This window comes from Ursus americanus, chromosome 2 (genome assembly GCF_024610735.1).
Source record: "Ursus americanus isolate L20-20 chromosome 2, mUrsAme1.1.p, whole genome shotgun sequence".
Taxonomy (NCBI): Eukaryota; Metazoa; Chordata; class Mammalia; order Carnivora; family Ursidae; genus Ursus; species Ursus americanus.
The window spans coordinates 106,376,461-106,396,489 of NC_142128.1; positions in this window are offsets into that span (position 1 = coordinate 106,376,461).

Consider the following 20,029-nt stretch of genomic DNA (forward strand, 5'->3'; position numbering starts at 1 on the left):
CTTCCTCCTTAACTACCACCCCAAATTCCCATCTGCCATGCTGAAGATTGGGCCTTTATTTAAACTGTGTATCCGGGGGCGCCTGGGTGGCACAGCGGTTAAGCGCCTGCCTTCGGCTCAGGGCGTGATCCCGGCGTTATGAGATCGAGCCCCACATCAGGCTCCTCCGCTGGGAGCCTGCTTCTTCCTCTCCCACTCCCCCTGCCTGTGTTCCCTCTCTCACTGTCTCTCTCTCTCTCTATCAAATAAATAAATAAAATCTTTAAAAAAATAAATAAATAAAAAATAAAAAAAAAATAAACTGTGTATCCGATGAGCATTTCACAGGCTTGAGATGCCCTGGAATTCATCCTACTGCTTTGAAATGCAGTGTTAGGTGGCCTTACATGTCCCACTACTTCTCTTAAGAATACATTCTCATAGTTTCCAACTCAATATGAGGAATTCTTCTGAAATGTTTATCATGATTTGGAGCTGCCAGCAAACCATCCTTTTATGCTCAGGCAGTGGAAAATAAACACAAAACCTTAGCACAAACCCTACACTTTCATGTGCATCCCTTGGCTTTCCTCAACCCCAGGCTCCCTGGACAAGCTTATGTCTGTCTTTCCTTAAATCTTCACCATCATCATTGATTGCCTCTGCACTGATTGTCATCCACTTTTTAAAAAATTAATGCAAGTTTTAATGAATTAATGCTCTAAAGGAACACAGGAAAGTCTAAGCTGCCTAACGTGAGGTCCTTAAGGAGCCACTCACCCAGACGTAGGATACGGCCAGCGCCCGAAGAAGGGGCTCCTGAAATGATTGATTCCAAATATCCTCAGAAGAGTGGAAGATAAAACTTTCTGCAGCCTGAAACACAATTAAATGGCCAGGATTTACCAAGGCAAAGCCCTTTAGATGTGGGTTCAGGGAGAGACAATGACTCTTGATTCTAAGGAATCAAGAATATGTGTGGGTACTCTTGTGATCTCACATGTGTGCGTGTGTGTGTGCGCGCGCGCTGCTAAGAGGGCTCCTAAGTCCTGCTGTGGCCAAATGACTCTTACAAAACAATATTTTGATGAGTTAAGTGTAAATGAATCAGAAACATACGGATTAAATTTCCCTTAATGCACATGGATTTAAAAATTAAGGGAAAAATGCTTGGCGACGCCAATTTTGGCTTTTGCCAACCCCGAAGCTTTGGAAAATAGTTGGAGATGTCCAATGATCCAGCTCAGGAAAATGTGGCCCACTCCCCCTCTCCCTTTTATAAAATCTTTATTTGTTCACACACATGGTATCAAAAGAAAGTCCACAGAGACATTTCTATTGGAGGCGACGCCTGGTTCTAAACCAGACTTTATGAGAAAATCCCTTGTTTATTTGTGAATTTGCCATGCATTTGCATTTATGGTGCATAATTAATTCAGGAATCTTCTGGAGAAGTGGTGCCCTTCCTCATCCCTCAGGAGAGAAGCAGCAGCATCCGTTTCTGCCTGTCTGCTAGTGTCTGTCTGTCTCTACATCATAAATATATTTCCAAAGGATTCTCAATGGAAAAATATCTTCTCTTAATTTTCTCCAGATGTTGTTCTTAGTAGGGATGATCTTTCTGACTGAGTGTCTCCTAAATCCTGCTGGGTAATTCTGCACATGGTCATGGTTAACACGAGCGTGTGACGAATCCCAGATGTGGAAGTAATCAAGGTGCCGTACAGATCTAAGTCGGCGCTCTGGGGAACAAATGAGGGCTGCTGTGAGGTCGGAACAATTAATGAGGGTCATACCGAAAGGTTTTGGAGTTGAGGGGTGGGGGAGAGTGTGAGCGAGGAGTGGGGGTGAGGAACGTGAATCCTTCATATTTGAGTTTCCCTTCCTGTCTCGGAGAGCAGGGATGGGTAAAGGGGGAGGAATACGGATAACCTTTATAATTTAGTTAGGATCGTGTGGGTAGATACCCTTGTCCATGTGTTCCGAAGGCAAGACGTCTAAGTCTCTGTGTCCTATCCAGAAAGAAGTGCTTGAGGTGATCGTTTGAATGAAAACCACAAGGCTACTGTGTAGAGATATGTGACATAGGAAGACTCAAAATAGACATAAAAAGTGGGGGGGAAATCGGGATTATACATGGCAGAAGAGAAACCCAGCAGAAAGGTCTAGGTGGTTTGGGATGGCAGAAAGTGAATGTGGGATGGGAAAATCCTGGATGCAGAAGTCAGCAACAATACCTACTCGTGGAAAAACAGGCCGTGGTTCTTTTTTTTTTTTTTCACTTGTAAAGTGAAGATAATATCACGTAGCTCAGGTATTTAGATTAAAAGAAAAGAAGTTCAATTTCAAATGTTTACTCAGCAAGAAGTGACAGAATACAACTGACTTGGGGGACTTTACTGAGGAGAAATAAAGTTGTCTTGAGTATTTTATTTAATGTTATCATTCTTAAAGAAACATACAGAATTTCAAAAGAGAAAAATATATATATTTTATGTGCAAAATATATATTATGTATTACATATGTATTTATAGTTTAGGAGGAGCAAGACACATTTTAACTTTATTCCAATTCGTTAAGAATTGTTTTACTTATGAATATAGATGCAAACATCTGAATTAAATACTATAATAAAAGAATGACACTAGTGTAATTTAATAAAAATGCAGTGATGGTTCAATACTAGTTAATGTATTACTATTTTTCATCACATTGATGAATTAAGGGAGACAAACCATATGTTCACTTTGAAAGTGGCAAAAATTGTTTTGATAAAATCCATCAATTTATAACTTAAAAATATCTGTTCATAAACCATTTACAGAAGGATATTTTCTTAATATAAGTCGTACATGTATCAAATAATAGGCAACCTCATATTGAAAGTCAAAACCAATAGAGCTGATCTAAATATATGAGGAAGAATATAAAGATTTTTGTCCTTGCTGCTTTAACATTTTCCTGAAAGCACCATACAATGCAATGAGGAAAAAACTGAAAATGCTCATATATAAGAGGAGGTGAAATGCTATAAAATTCTGATTGTCTTTTCAACTTAATCTTTCCAAAGCTCTAGAAGAATAAATGACAGCTTTTAAAAAAGAAAGATTGGTATGGTGACTAACATAATATAATAAAAAATTATTATAATAAAAAAAAGAAAAAAGAAAAAGCATATTTAATTGTGTAAAAAAAAGAAAGATTGGTATTATGAAAGGCATAATAAAGCCATAATTATCAAAACAGTGTCAGTATTGCTGTGATCCAGAGATAGGCTGGAAAGTAATGGGAAAGCATTGGTGGCTCAGAAACAAACCCATGTATATTTAATACTGTGTTAAATGGCAAAGATAACATTTCTAATCAGTAAAAAGCCTATGGATTATCCAATAATTGCTATGTACTGACTGGTTAACTCTCAGAAAGAAGGAAGGAAAGGGAAAGGAAGAAGGAAAGACAGAAAGAAGAAAGGAAGGCAAGCAGGAAGCAAGGAAGAAGAGGAGAAAGAAAGAAAGAAAGAAAGAAAGAAAGAAAGAAAGAAAGAAAGAAAGAAAGAAAAAAAGAAAGAAAGAAAGAGAGAGGGAAGGAAGGAGAAACAGGAAGCAAGTTTGACATTTAACACCAACTGCAAAGTTAATTGCAGATGCGTTCAAGTTTTTAATAGAAAAATGAAAGTCAAAGAGGCTTTTGAGGGAAATATAAGAGAATATTTTTCAATATTGAGGGCTGAAAAACTTTCTTAATTTTTAACAAATTAACAATGGAAAGGATGAGTGAATTTACCTAAATAAAATTTTCAAGCTTCCTGTATAGAAAAAGAAAACACGACAAATGAGTATTTGCAGGAAGGATGACAGCTGGTGATTGCATCGCCATCTCCATTCTTGAGCTCTAGGGAGCTGGTTATAGTAAACCTTTTCCTCTCAAAAATGCTCCCTATTCTGTCGCTCCTAGGTGTCTACAGAGCTCTTCTCTCTTTGGATAAGGAATTGCCATCAATTTTCCAAAGTTTCTTTTAGAATGTATCACAAGCTCTGATACAGCTCTTCCCCCCAAATCTTCCTTTCCAAAGAAAGAATCTTACAGACACACAAAGAGGTTTGTTTACAAAAATGCACAGTCCCACGATGCTGGAAAAGTGCAGCACTCAACAGCATGCTCTCCTTATTTGAATGCATTCCCAGAATAAAGGATGCTGTCGTTTAAATGCTCTTCTAGGAGAGAGGTTCCAACCTGCATGCTGCCTGTTTTTGTAAATAAAGTTTTACTGGAAAGCAGCCCAGCTCACTCATCTACATGTTGTCTGGGCCATTTTTTTTCTCAACAATGGCAGAGTTGAGCAGTAGGGGCAGAGACCTTATGACCAAAAAAGTAAAAAATATTTACTATATGTGACTTTAACAGAAAATGTTTTATGACCTTGATACAGTAGAAGATTTGGTGGCCACATAGATGTTCGAAATTTGTTATTAAATTTGTTGAGGCAAAATATAAAATAGCCAAAAAAAGTAAATTTAAATATATATTAATATGCACATTATTTTTAATTACTATTTAATTCTAATCTGAAATACATGTATGTATCATATCAGAAGTCCATCAAATGTTACTTTGAGATCTCAGGATTACCCAGTATCTTTTTCTTTTCTGTTCTATCCAAACTTTCCGTAATGAATATGTATTACTTTAAAGGCAGTCATGTATATTAATAAATATTATTTAAAAGCAAATTGTCAAAGTTATAGGAGAACACCAGTCTCTGATTACCAGTTTCCCCAAGGTTCATGTTTATTGGGACTTAATGAAACGCAAACCCGATTTTCAGAGTTGATGCATACCTCACTGACCCCAGTTACACACATGCACACGCACACGCACACTGGGTCCAGCAGTTTGCATCTGTGATGACCATCACAATTTAGGGGAGATAGGTCCTCAGAGGGAACAAGAAGTTTCCTGTTTTGTCTCAATTTAATTTTTGCTCCATGCCTCCACCCACCTCAAGGAAAGAATTGGTTTTCTTCAGGTTTGTGGACTCGGTGTTCACCCACTTTTGGGAAGACAAATTGCTACAACATTTCTGGGGTTTAGCTTGGTACGTTACATCAAAAATTATTCCATCAAGCTGATGGCGAAGAAGAAGAAAACAAAACCACATATAGTTACCATGGTAACAGGTGAAACCACAGATCTTAAGGGCCTCATCCCCCACATCTTGTTTTACCTTGGGGGCATAGAATGGAAGCCCCCTCCTCACAATTAGGTGGCAGAAAAGCTAATTCAATCCTCATTCCCCTCCAGGTTCTCAAGAAGACTGTTTCAGAGCTGGTACCTAGTTTCTTAGTTTTACACAGAAAGGGAGGGGTTAAATAATTTGCCTCATGGCTATTAAATACTTATTAAGTAAGCACTGAATTAAGTGTCTAAAAATAAACCTCTTTCTCTCCTGGAGCCTAAAGTGCTCTAAGTTTTTAAATGTATTAACGTTTTATATTTGCATAAAAATCTTATATCCCAAAGCAGTCTGCATGTCCAAAAGTTTTGTGCTTTTTTTTTTTGAAATGCCAAGTTGAATTTGGCATCTATTTAATAATATGCAGAGACAGCAAAGAATAATAATAATATGTGCCTGGCCACACAGCAGAATGTGAGATTAAGAAAGAATCTAGCCTTTTCTTCCCCTCTAGACAACAGAGCTAATGCCTCATTAGAGTCAGGGAATGAGTAAAAGTCTGAACGTTTCCAATTATTCTGCCAGTACCTCCATCTACACCTGGTTGGAGGGGAGAATTCCACGGAAGGCGAAATCAACTCAAAGAATCCCGGACCACTGGAGCTGAAAAGGACACGACGTGCTGTCTCATCTTATATTTCCAGAAGGGGAACCTGACAACCGAAGTGGTGATGTCAATTGTCCAAGACCACCCAAAGAACGGGCAGCCTACTGAGCTCTTGAACGCGAGGTCTGTCTCTTTCTCTATTTACTGCATCTTCAACCAGCCTTCTTGTCTACCCTCTGGTTCACCCCTGGGCTGTGTTACAGCCGGAGTAATTGCAGCCTGACAGGCAGTGTGCTACCCCAGAAACCTTTCTCTCAGATTCCCACCACTGCACTGAAGTGCCGCTATTTGTCCTTTCACAGATGAGGAAACTGAGCCTCGGAGAAGTGACGTAACTTGGACACAATCCGGAAGCCATTTCTGTTTAATTTTCAAACCAGGGATCACAGCTACTGCAGTTGGCTGCAGTCAATTGTCTCGTGCCTCCACCCGCCCTTGCCTGTTATCTGCCTGTTGGGGTCTCTGGAATAAGGCTTTTTTAAAGGTACAGATGATTACACCCCCCTCTCCTGCTTTGGAAGGTAAACTTATTTCCTACCTTTTACCCCTTTCCCTACTTACACATTTTGTAACGCACATGACAACGTTTTCACCCACTCCTGGGGGTAAAGAAGAAGAGTTGACATTCAGATTCTTGAAGTTCTCTTTCACGGAGCGCCTGCACGTATCATGCAGTTCAAATACACTGTCACTAGTCTGTATAGCAACCCTGAAAGTTAAAGGTGACATCATTTGCTTTTTTGTGTCTTCCCTTCTCCCAAATACCTCGCTCACTTACAAGTGCCTAACAGACACCCAGTATAATGTGATGGGTTTAATTGAATTGGCACCAGTTTCTCTGGAGACCACAAAGCACTTGCATAACTTCCAAACCCCTGGATCCCACCATTAATCACTGGCTTCCGTGTCTGCCGAAGGGGGAACCGAAGTCCAGCCAACATGTGCACAGTGCCATCTCCAAGCAGCCGCGTGCAGCTCCCACCGGCTCCGTGTTGTTTCACAGCCTGTGGCATCTTGTCATCTGTCACAGTGGGGCCAGCACTTTCCCCTCTGGCTCTGAAATATGTGGCTTCCCCTCGTGCCCTGGTCTTCGTCACAAAAGCAGCCTTGCTTCTGACAGCCTCCCCTTGGAAGGAGACAGGCTTGGAGCCTGCCTGCTGAGTTTGGAACTGATGTGGCTCCAACCCTAAACCAAGATGCAAAGTCTTTCACAGCCACCTGGAGAGAGGGGTGAGTAGGGTAGTGGGGAAGGAGGTAGAGGTGGGGGGAAGAAAGACATGTTGAAAGAAGGACAAGACTTAAGCAGTTCTGTTTAGAAAGGTTTTGGGGGAAACTCTTCCTCTGTTAACCTTGAAACACAAAGGCAGAGGACTCTGAGAGTACCCAGCCCTTGTGCCATTGAGTCCTGCTGCCCTGTTCAGACCCCTCCAGTCTTTTGTTCAAGGCAGTGAGGAGTATAGAACAAAGTGAGGGCTCAAAGCTTCTGTCAGCCTATTGTGTCACAAGAAAACAACGGGCCCTGAGGACATTCACAGCCTAAGTGACTTAAAAGGATTTTTCTTTTTTTCTGGGAAGATGCTTTTTCCATTTTGGGAGGCATGATATCATCTCTTGCTGTGTTTTGGCTGTTGCTGTGATAGTTTCACTTTAATAACCTATAGCATCATCCCGACCGCGTCACCTTCCTTCCCGCCGCAAGGTGATCGGGTACACATCCGTCTCTGGTGGTTTACTGCAGATTGCACGGCGTAAGGAAAATGAGTGTGGCCCCGTTCAGTGGAAACTAACTAGTGGTGCGTGCCAAAGCAGCCAGCAGAGTGCCCGGCTCTTAGCAGTTCGTAAAGCTGTGTTACAGCACCCCTCCTTGCTGTGCAGATAGGGATAGCTTCAGACAGGGCACTGATATTGAACCAGATGAGATTACCGTCAGCTTATCAACAGATCACTAAACAAAATAAATAAATGCTGTACTTAAATTATATCCAAGCAAAAGAACATTGAATGGAAAGAAAAATAAGGATAATACACATTGAGACAGGATGATATTGTATCTCAGTCCATTTGGGCTCCTATGACAGAATACTACAGCCTCGGTGGCTTTAAACAACAGAAATTTATTTCTTATAGTTCTGGAGACTGACGAGTCTAAGATCAAGGCTCCAGCAGATTCAGTGTCTGGTGAGAAGCTGCTTCCTGGTTGTCTTCTCACTATGTCCTCACACAGCAGAGGAGAAGGAAGCTTTCTGGAATCTCTTTTAGGAGGGCAGTAATTCCATTCAGGGGGGCTCTGCCTTCCTGACTCTCACCATTTCCCAAAACTCCACCCCCCACACACACACCAAATACCATCATATCGAGGACTGGATTTCAACATACGAATATTGGGGGATCCAAACATTCGGTCTGTAGCAGATTGCACGAGAGCAAGCGATCACTTACCTTTTACTTAACCTGAAAACTATCTGGACAACTTTTGGACAAAGCAAGTCTGGAATGAGAAAAGTGTGGTTAAATAGCAGCTGTACAGAGGTCCACTAGTGTGGGTTTTTGGAAGATGAGGGAGAGCATCCTTCCGTTCTCCAGAGGAATTCAGAAACTTAGTGGGAAGAATGGGAATCATGATGACTTCAATGATGCTGACACGTGGGTGAAATAGTGTAGACTGCAAATGGATAGATGGATTGGTGTGTTTTAGGAGGGCAGTGAAATTTGCTAATAGATTAGATCCTTTCTGTATACAAGATAATACTGTGCCTCTCAACCAAATCAAGTTGATGCTGACACAACTTTCCGATGTCGTCCACATTACCCACATACGGGTTGGAAAATCTAGATCCGGTAAATTCTCCTTTATCAACATTATCAAGCTAGGCTGTGTAGAGAGGCTAGCACCACGCTTGACTTTCTTTCAACCTTACCATGAAAGCAGTCCTTCAGTACCTGCCCTTTACGTGAGCAAGGCACACCTGTGATTCCTCAGAGCCCCAGGAAGTCGGAGAATGCTGGAGGTAGGGCCTCTGAACAAATAGCATAGTGCCATGCAGCAGAAGGCTAGAGATGGAGGGCGCAGGGTGGAGAGCAAGGGGGAGGAATATGGCGGAAAAAGGGTGCAGAGAGGGTGTGTAATCAACAAAGCACCTCACAGCCATCGAGGGAGGTCTCCGCTCCAGAACACCACAGCATGGAAAATGTCCTAAAGACCAAGATCTGTTGTTGTATTTCAACCATCATGCATTAATTTATCCCGGGAAATTGAATGCAGAGAGTTCACCAGTTCCTCAGTATTGTTATCGAGCACTGCTGTGCCCTCTTTGAGACTGATTTGTCTTATTAAAACTTGTCTTAGAGAATAGAGATAAGGAAAGTGAGGTGAGCAAATTAGATTAGTCGGTATTGTTATTTGCTATTACTCAGTGAAGTTTGAGAATAGTGGACAACAAGGGCTTTGAACCTTTGACAAAATACAGCATCCTTTCCTGATTAAAACTCTTCAGAGTGTAGGGATAGAGGGAACATACCTCAGTATCATAAAAGCATCTATGAAAAGCCCACAGCGAACATCATTCTCAAAGGGGAAAAACTGAGAGCTTTTCCCCTAAGGTCAGGAACACAACAGGGATGCCCACTCTCACCACTGCTGTTCAACAGAGTACTAGAAGTCCTAGCCTCAGCACTCAGACAACAAAAAGAGATAAAAGGCATCCACACTGGCAAAGAAGAAGTCAAACTCTCACTCTTCACAGATGACTTTATGATACTTAATGTGGAAAACCCAGGAGACTCCCCCCCAAAATCGCTTGAACTCATACAGCAATTCAGCAATGTGGCGGGATACAAAATCAATGCACAGAAATCAGTTGCATTTCTATACATGAACAATGAGAAGAAAAAGAAAGCAAGGAATCCATCCCATTTACAATAGCACCAAAAGCCATAAGAGACCTAGGAGTAAACCTAACCAAAGAGGTAAAAGATCTATACTCTAGAAATTACAGAACACTGATGAAAGAAATTGAGGAAGACGCAAAGAGATGGAAAAACATTCCATGCTCGTGAATTGGAAGAAAAAATATTGTTAAAATGTCTATGCTACCCAGAGCAATCTACACATTCAATGCAACCCTTATCAAAATTCCATTGACATTTTTCACAGAGCTGGAACAAAAAATCCTAAAATTTCAATGGAACCAGAAAAAAACCCGAATATTGAATGTTGAAAAAGAAAACCAAAGCTGGAGGCATCACAGTACCTGGCTTCAAACGATATTACAAAGCTGTGATCATCAAGACAGCATGGTACTGGCACAAAAACAGACACACGGATCAATGGAACAGAACAGAGAATCCAGAAATGGACCCTCAACTCTACGGTAAACGAATCTTTGACAAAGCAGAAAAAAATATCCAATGGAAAAAAGACAGTCTCTTCAATAAATGGTGCTGGGAAAATTGGACAGTCACATGCAAAAGAATGAAACTGGACCATTCTCTTACACTATACACAAAGATAAACTCAAAATGAACGAAAGACCTAAATGTAAGACAGGAATCCAGCAAAATCCTAGAGGAGAACACAGGTAGCAACCTCTTCGACCTTGGCCACGACAACTTCTTGCTAGACACATCACCAAAGGCAAGGGAAACAAAAGCAAAAATGAGCTATTGGGATTTCATCAAGATAAGAAGCTTCTGCACAGCAAAGAAAACAGTCAACAAAACTAAAAGGCAGCCTACGGAATAGGAGATGATATTTGCAAATGACACATCAGGGCTGATAAAGGGCTGATATCAAAGACCCATAATAATAAAAAAATGAAATACAAATCAAAATCACATTGAGATACTACCTTACATCAATTAGAATGGCTAAACTTAACAAGACAGGAAACAACAAATGTTGGCAAGGATGTGGAGACAGGGGAACCCTCCTACACTGTTGGTGGGAATGCAAGCTGGTGCAGCCACTCTGGAAAACAGTATGGAGGTTCCTCAAGAAGTTAAAAATAAAGATACCCTATGACCCAGCAATTGCACTACTGGGTATTTACTGCAAAGATACACATGTAGTGAAAAGAAGGGGCACCTGCACCCCAATGTCCATAGTAGCAATGGGTCCACAATAGCCAGTGGAAGAAGCCTAGATGTCCTTCAACAGACAAATGGATAAAGATGTAGTTCATACCTACAATGGAATATTACTCAGCCATCAGAAAGGATGAATACCTACCATTTGCATCAACATGGATGGAACTGGAGAGAATTATGCTAAGTGAAATAAGTCAAGCAGAGAAAGACAATTATCATATAGTTTCATTCACATGAGGAATATAAGAAATTACACAGAGGAGAAGGGAGGGAGAACTGAATGGGAAGAAATCAGAGAGGGAAACAAAGCATGAGAGACTCTTGGCTATAGGAAACAAACTGAGGGTTGCTGGAGGGGAGGGGGGGTGGGATAACTGGGTGATGGGCATTAAGGAGGGCATGTGATGTGATGAGCACTGGGTTTTATACGCAACCGATGAATCATTGAACACTACATCTGAAACTAATGATGTGCTATATGTTGGGTAATTGAATTTAAATTTAAAAAAAATAAGGACTTTGGAGGTCTCAGCTGAACCAGCATCAGTCAACCAATTGGCATTTAGAATGTAGATTCTATATTTAATACTGGATAGGGGCAGGGGGACTATTTTGAAATGCATAAGGCTCTTAAAACCCTAACTAGAATGGCAAACATGTAAGCACAAAATGACTAAAAGAGAGGGAAAAGTATTGACATTAAGTAAAATACAAGAGAAAAGGGTAAGTAGCAATTGCAAAAGAAGTAAGAAGAAGAAGAAGCCATTAGGACCAGCTCTGTTTCTTAGGGAAGGCTTCTGGGCAGAGATAGAGCAATGCTGAGCCTTACAGCATTGGTGGTTCAGGGAGAGGCACGAGCAAGGGTGTGCAGGTGGGTGTATCCTGGATACGAGGAAGATAGTGGCATGGAGACTGGAGGGCAAGAGTGAAGGTGCTCAGTAGCACGGGAGTAGAGTGCAAAGCAGCCTTCCATCCATACGTGATGTAATTCTCAACACATTGTACACATAAGTTTACACTGTGTTATCTGTCAGTTATATCTCAGTAAGGCTGCGGAAAATAAAGCAAGTGGCCTTTGTTCAGTGTTGATTAATACAATTAAGAATGGACGTGAAAAGAAACCCGGAGGCAAGACTCCAGAGTGGAATGAAGAGGCAATGATTGAAGCATGAAATGATGAGGGCCTGACCTTGCACAGATACGTAGTAATAGCTGTAGAGAAATGCTTTGATTGCTGAAGACAGCAGCTAGTACCCTGGATTTACATTATGAAATGGAAATTCTAGTAGCGTCTAAATATTATTTCTTTTAAATCTGGATTTGGCCATGTCTGTATTTTTATTATGCAAAACATTTGATTGGTTACCTAAGCTGTGAGACTGTTACTGTTATTTTTGTATCCAGTAATTCATTTTAAAACTGTCAGTAAAATTTCTGCATTATGTTGCTTCTGGTTTAGTGGGAAAGAATGTGCTATTTAACTTTCCTCAGTAGGAAAGGAGACTGATAGCTGTTTATTTTAAATTCTGAAGTTTAGAAAACTAAGGCTGGTGCCTTCATGATCAATGTTTTTAGTAAAAGCCTGTCTGGAAAGAAATGAAATGGATATTTTGCCTTTTAAAAGTTATCTCTGCCTTTTGTTCATTTTCTTCCAGAGACCATTAAATGAAGCTTTTTTTTTTCTTTTGGTATGTCTGTTCTAAGGAAAGAAAAATTTCCAAAAAAAGAAGAAACCGCTTCTTTCGAATAACCTCTTTCTTCTGGAAACTGCTTTACTGGTTCATGCAGGTGATTTTTCTATCCCGTGAACATAATTCATTGTAGAGTAACAGGGAGAACGTGCAGTTCAGTGTGTAACAACCAGCGTCCATGCCAGAGGCCGATCTCGCTCATTCAGACTTTCACCAAAGACCTTCAACCCGCAGGAGTGACCTTGACTGGGACTCTCGAATCCACAAAGGGGATGCAGTAGGGTTTTTGTGCAATTGGCCAGGGAGAGGGCTGGAAGATGTAGAAATAATGCTCTCTGTTCTTGCAATGTCTTGCCGTGTATTTCTAAGGGGTGATCTAACATCTTTAGATTTAAATCCAGAAATCCGTATGTGCTTGGTCACTGGGTATTATTAGTAATTATCCCCGTCCTAGGATGTTACAAGGGACTTTCCAAGGAATAAGGGGAAAACTTTCTTCACTGAAGACCTATCAGTTCTGGGGCTGTGTCCGGTTCCTCAAGACTTTTCAACCAACATTCAGGGTGCCAAGAAAGAAAGAAAGATTAGGGTACGTCATTCCCTGGTGGGTTTGGTCTCTTTCATTTTGTCTGTTAAGAAGTCTCTCATCTATGGAACATAAGAACTAGAATGATCAGTAGGGGAAGAAAGGGATAAAGAAAGGGGGGGTAATCAGAAGGGGGAATGAAACATGAGAGAATATGGACTACGAGAAACAAACTGAGGGCTACAGAGGGGAGGGGGGTGGGGGAATGGGATAGACCGGTGATGGGTAGTAAGGAGGGCACATATTGCATGGTGCACTGGGTGTTATACACAACTAATGAATCATCGAGCCTGACATCAAAAACCGGGGATGTACTGTATGGTGACTAACATAATATAATAAAAAATCATTATTAATAAAAAAAAAAAGAGCAGACAAACTAAAATACATGATTTTACATGTGTATAATATGAATTACTCTTTTATGGTAGATATAATAAAGTCACTCTTTGCAAAAAAAAAAAAAAAAAGAAGTCTGGTGATGAAGCCAAACTACCTCTTTGAGCATTCAGTCCTCTGCCACAGTCTTTCCCGTTTCCTTCATGATGTTTATTGATTCTGATCTCATTGTCTTATTGATTATCCCTCTGAAGAGCCTTCTCTTCTCTCTGAACAATGTGTCACATCCTTTATAAATCAATTTAAAGTTTCCCCTCTCCAGTAATCTTAGATTATTGGATTTCCTCAGCACCTAAGTATCCAGTGTGAGTCTTAAAAGATGGGTAAGAGTTTCCCTGAAGAAGTGCTATGGACTGAATTGTGTTTCTCTTCCCATCTCTCCTGACACTTCCCCCCCAAAATTCACATGTTGAAACCCTAATCCTTAATGTAACTATATTTGGAAATAGGTCTTTAGGTGGGTAAATAAGGTTAAATGAAGTCAAAGGGTGGGGATCTAATCTGATAGGACTGGCTTTCTTACAAGAAGAGGAAGATTTCTTTCTCTTCTAAAGTTGCAGAGGGAAGATGCCTTCTCCAAGCTGAGAAGAAAACCCTCACCAGAAACCAACGCTAATGGCACCTTGATTTTGGACTTCGAGCTTCCAGAGCTGTGGGAACATCAGTTTCTGTTTTTAAGCCACCCACTGTGATATTCTGTATGGCAATCTAAGCAGACCAATAAAAGCAGTGTTGCAAGAAAGAACTTCTAGGAAGAATGAGAACTTCTTGCAAAGACCCAGAATGGAGAAGTGTATGTTGTGTTGATGGGGTGCGATCAGAGTGCAGGGTGCTTGAGTAGATCATGAGAAGGGGAGGGTGAGTTCTGGGAAGACTGGAAAAGGTCTTGTATCTGGTACAAAGAACTTTGCTTTATAGGCAGTGAGGGAGCCATTAGATAATTTCCACCAGACCGTCAGATATTTTCTGTGACTGAAAATTCCAGCATTTGCCAAGATTTTTGGGTAATAGAATTGGCCGCCTGGTTTGTAACGATGACTGTTGTCTGTCCCTTCTACTTTTTTCACCATCCATGTTCAAAGAAGCTTCATTGAATAAACTCTGGTTTTGTCCAAGTCTTTTCTACCTTGGCCCTTTGTATCAGTGTAAAATTTCCTCAGGACTCTTCAGCATTTCTGAAAGTTTGTTCTTCTTTTCTTTAGTGATTGGAAGACAACATATCAGACCTGATGTCAAACTGAACTTAGAAAGTGGATAAACCAATTATGAGGAGCTGATAAGAAACTTGCTTAGGTTGGAAGACAAATAAAATTCCAAATATGTAGCTTTACAGTCATAATATGTCCAGATGAACTAACATGAGTTCTGTGAGACAAACATTTTCCGTGTTATAAAGGTAGGAGGTCTATGATCATATGAAAATGTGGTCTCTAACCAAGTCTCTGTGTAAGATGGACATTGCCTTACCTTACCGGCCTCACAGCACTGCCGCACAGGTCCAGTGATTAAAAGAACATGGAAAATTTTCCTTGTGGTTCATGCCACTATCAAATTTTTCTTCAGATTCTATTCATTTTTTTAACTCGTTCATTTACCATTTCACACATTAAACTAATACTCATGAACGGCCGACCATGGTCCAGGCTGTTGTGTTAGGTGTTGAGGCTTCAACACTGAACGAGTGACAGGATCTTATGATTGGGCTAGAGAGGGCTACACTGAGAAAGTCATTATAAGAATGGTGTGTGTTACGAAAAAATTCAGGGCTAAGGAAGCATAAAACAGGCTCTTCTAACTTAGGTGAAGGGGTTTGGAAAAGCCCTCATGGATAAAGTGATATTTAAACTTAGACTTGAAAGATGAGTGGGAATTAGGTAGAGAGCCACAAAGAGTCTGGAATGAACATCTTCCTAAGAATCTACCATTAACTGAAGTACTTGCTGACCTCACGCAAGAAACAGTTTCAGAGAACGGCCCTGTGGACCAGCATCCATCTCTGCATCTGAGTCGCAGTAAGTTCATCTAGAGGTTTCACGAAGACTGGTGATTACATACAGCATGGAGGGAGCAAAGAGATGCAAATATCTGACATGCTTGGCTCCAACCCAGCTTTGTGTCTATAAGGAGGGATAAACTTAGGAAAGGCCAAGCCAGGGAAAACTGGCATCTCATCTTGGCAGTCAAGGACTTTTGAAATCGTTGGCAGCTATGTGTAATAAGAACATGCAAACTTCATCTAAACTAATTCATAATACCCCAATTGCATCCAAATTATCAAACTAAATTTAAAAATAGATGAAACTCTGACCTCCAGAGAGTCAAACATCAGATGATGACAGTGTTTGCTGATGGCAACTCTATGCCCTACTTTTCATCCCAGTGCATTCATCATGTACATTGGGGCTCTCTACATAATTTCTTTTAAAAGAAAGAGGGTGACATTTGACAAGCCAAGTTTTTTTTTTTTAATCTTTTAACATCCAGTTAAAATTTTATCATGTTAAGAACACAATGTTTTAAAAAAATTGTTTTTACTTCTAATCCTTGCTCTGAACTGGCTTTCGCTGGTTTTTTATTTCCTACCCGATTATTCTGTTATAGCAGTTTTTTATTCATGAGTCCCATCTTCACTGGCTTTATTCCATTTCTCCTACACATGCTTTCTCCTCTCACAGTGCCAGGCTTCTCTGTGGTCTTGTCTTTCTGCTGTATGCAATTCCTTCCTTCCTTTCCTTTACCATAAATATTCTGGATTTTTTTCCCATGAATTTTCCTAAGATTCAGGTTTTTCTGTATTTACTTCTTTCTGTGTCCTCTGGCTTTTTAGATTTCTTGCTTTTACTTTTTTGGCACATGTAAATATCCCCCCCTCTGTTTTTTACCCTTGTTGTATATGTTACTTTATATATTCAAATAAGCAGATAGCTGTACCACTGGAACAGAAAATACCAAGTCTGACATCATTCAAGGCTGCTTGGAAATCATTGAGCTTCAGTGATGAGTGATAACCACAGTATTTTCACATTCAACAATTTATGTTTCAAAATTATATGCACTTAACCTCTATATATGCATGCACAAACAATGAACATTTTAAAACACCTATTATGTGCTAGGAAATTTATAGATTTCCTCTTGCCCATTGTTTCTGCTGATACTTACAATAAGCTTTGACATATAGGATAATGCCCTTCACGGGAATTGGAGCACAGAGGGGTTGAAGAATGTTCCCAAGCACCACAATCTCCTAAGTGGCCAAGCCAGAATTCAAACCATGATATTCTGCCTTTATAGCCAAGTATCCTTCTGCATCTGTTACTGTTCCTCATCCTGTTATTGGGATCATGCTTCAGGTAATATATGATGAAATGCTTTGCATACCTGAAAATGCTAAATAAATATTAACAATAATATCAACAAGTTCCTGAAGGAAAACTATTTCTTCTTTGACTTGTAGTCGGTGGCTTGACATCAAGCATGTGTGTGTGGAAATGGAACCAAGATGCAGGAGGCGGGGGGTCCGCTTAGGCTCGTATCCCCTGAAGGCTCATCAAAGGGAACACATGAAGAAGAAGGACCACAGGATCTTTGAGTGTACCTCGTCGTTGCAGTGCTGCGTAGCTTTCAGTAGCTCTTTCTCAACATCTTTGTAGATGAGAGCATCAGGCCCGATATGCCAGAAGTCTTGAAAAGTGCTTGATGTACATGCACTTTTTCCATCTTTTGAATACTGCTGTCTGATTCTGGACTGAGCCTTTCTTTGTCGTATTTGGCTCCTTACTCTTTAGAAGAGCTATACTGTCTTCTCACATCAACTTTATCTGCTATTCCTGTTCTCCTACTGCTCGGCTCCACGGTACTTTTCCCCTGAAATATGTCCCAAGGTTGCCACACATCCAGTTCCTAACTCAGTGTGGTTCCCCAAAGTTGGATATACCAGCAAGAAATGTGGTAGAACATGAGCAAATATTGAAGATTTTCCAGTATTATGTCAAAAATCACATCATCACCAACATCATCGCGGTCATGGCTAATTGAGGGTGGGAGCACATAACCTGTGCTGGTCACTTTATGTGTATTTTCTCTCATCCTTACTATACACAGGAAATATGGATATTATTAAACAGCTTATAAATGAGAAAACTGAGTTTATTTATTTTTTATTTGAGTATAGTTGATGCACAGTGTTATATTAGTTTCAGGTATAATGTCATGGCCAAAGGCAACCACCTGGTCCCTGGTGGAACTGAGATTGAAACTCAGAATGCAAGCCATGAACAAGATCCATCACCTTGTCTCCATCCAAGTAGCTCAGGCCCTCCCCACCACCCCCTTTCTCCTTGGTTCCCTCAGAAGTCTGAGCCTAACAATAGGTATCATTGCATAGACACCCCACCGGTTCACGTACATCTATAGTTCCCTAATGTGGCCCCATCTTCCACCCTCTCTAGTTTCCCAAAGCTTTCCTTGGTGCCTTATGGAACCCCCCAATATCCTCAAGCTCTGCTTCTATGAACTCAAACTCCTCTCAGCACTTTCCTGCACAAAACCTTACTGCCGCCTGAGGTCCCTGCTTCTTCCATGACCTTTTCCAAAAGAAGCTAATTTTGTTCTTACACGATTTTAGACTATAGGTTTTATTATTTTTGAAGTATGGTGAGGCCAACAGATCAGGATATGACTGCCATTGAAAAGATACACACCACACCGTGCAGGGTGGGAGCCCAAGGGGAAGCATGAAAGTTGGTCAGGAGGCAAAAGGAAGCTTGAAAATTACATGGCAAGAGCCTTTATTGTGGTTTGCATGTAATGGAACAGGTGAGGCAGGATAGCAGGTTTAGGATTGGTTAGTTTGAATAATTCTGGCAGGCTCTAGGATGTAGGGACTGTCCTGAGTTGTCTGGTACCTGGCCCTGGGGTGGTCAGAGCCCAGGAATATTGGCCTGGAATATAAAAGCCAGATTGGGTGGTGGGTGGAAGGGAAGCTCTGCATTCATTAGTTTGCATATGAAAGGCACACCCCAGGGCAAACCATCTGCTATCTCTAAGAATTGGCCAGCGCTGGGAGAGGCAGTCTCTCTCCCCAGCCAGTGAGGCCCCAGATGTCAGGCCATCAAGAATATAGAAAATAGGAGAACACAATTAACATACACACGCCTGAGTACCAGGCTCTGGAGGGGCATTAGGCTTTTCTTGCTCTTCATGGCGCCTCTAAACCACCTCTCCTTCATTCTTCAAAGCCTCCCTACAGCTTGAGGCCAGGTGATCAGAAGTTTCCATCCCTTACTCCTCCTGGTGCTATCATCCGTCAACCTCTTGGTTACTAGCCCTCAGCACTGATGAATTTTACTATGTGACCATCTTTCTTTCCATTGCTACTATCTCCCAGCATAATTCTTGTCTTTGCAGACCACACAAGTGATTTATTTATCTTTTGCCCTGGCTTTTCCAAGTATGTCCTCCTTTGCCCTAATAATCTTTTCTCCCACTCCACCCTGGCCATCCACTCCCATTGCCTGCACCCTAAATGTGATTATCTATTGTAACGTGGCTCAGCCACTTTCTACCAGTATCACTAGAACAAGTTGCTTAATGTTTTGTTCTGTAGTTTCTTCTGTAAAATGGCCACACCTGTGTTTCCTGACTCAGAGAACTGCTGTGCAGTTTGAATGAATTCATGACTGTGAACCTCCTAGTAGTTTTCCTGGCACGGTGTAAGTAAGCAACAACAGATACTTTCATTGGAATTATTAGCACTGTAACCACCTATAATACCTCCACTTTAAATATCTCCTGTCTGAACTTCGCTTCCTACCAATTTCAGCTAACTTACTCAAGTTCTCACCTATGACTAGCTCCACCCACTCTGAGCCCTCTGGTTCGCTCTTTCCACAGTTTTCCATGATTTATTACGCACACGTGCTCTTCCTCCCCTCCTTAGCAAGAGTAGCTTCCACGACCCAGCTCAGCAGCCACTCCCCGACCAAGATCCTTTCTTCTCTTCCTCCTCTTTCCCATAGCCACACTTGTCTGGAATTCCTAAACATCTACTTACTTCATCCCATCCCCCCCCCCCGCCCCGCCCCAGCGCAACTGAAAGAGTCTGAGAAAAGTCACACAACCGGGATAACGGAATACGTCTCAAATTTAAGACAAGTATGAAAGAGGCATTTAGCGAAGTCGTCCGATCTTCCCAGGCTGCCCTAATCACTTCTCTTTCTCTCCTAGAATAGCCAGTACCTCAGCTCCTCTCACTCTCAGATGCTGACTGCTCCTCGTGCTTCAGCCAGAACGCCCTTATTGTGCCCACCTCGGCCTCCCTGTCTAGGGGAGTAAGGATCCCTGCTCCTGCCTAAGGCAACCTCCCTGCTCTAAGCGCTAAATCCCTCCTTAACGTCCTAAGGCCCACGGGCCTCCAGTTTTTCCCATGTTTTTCCCAGATAATGCC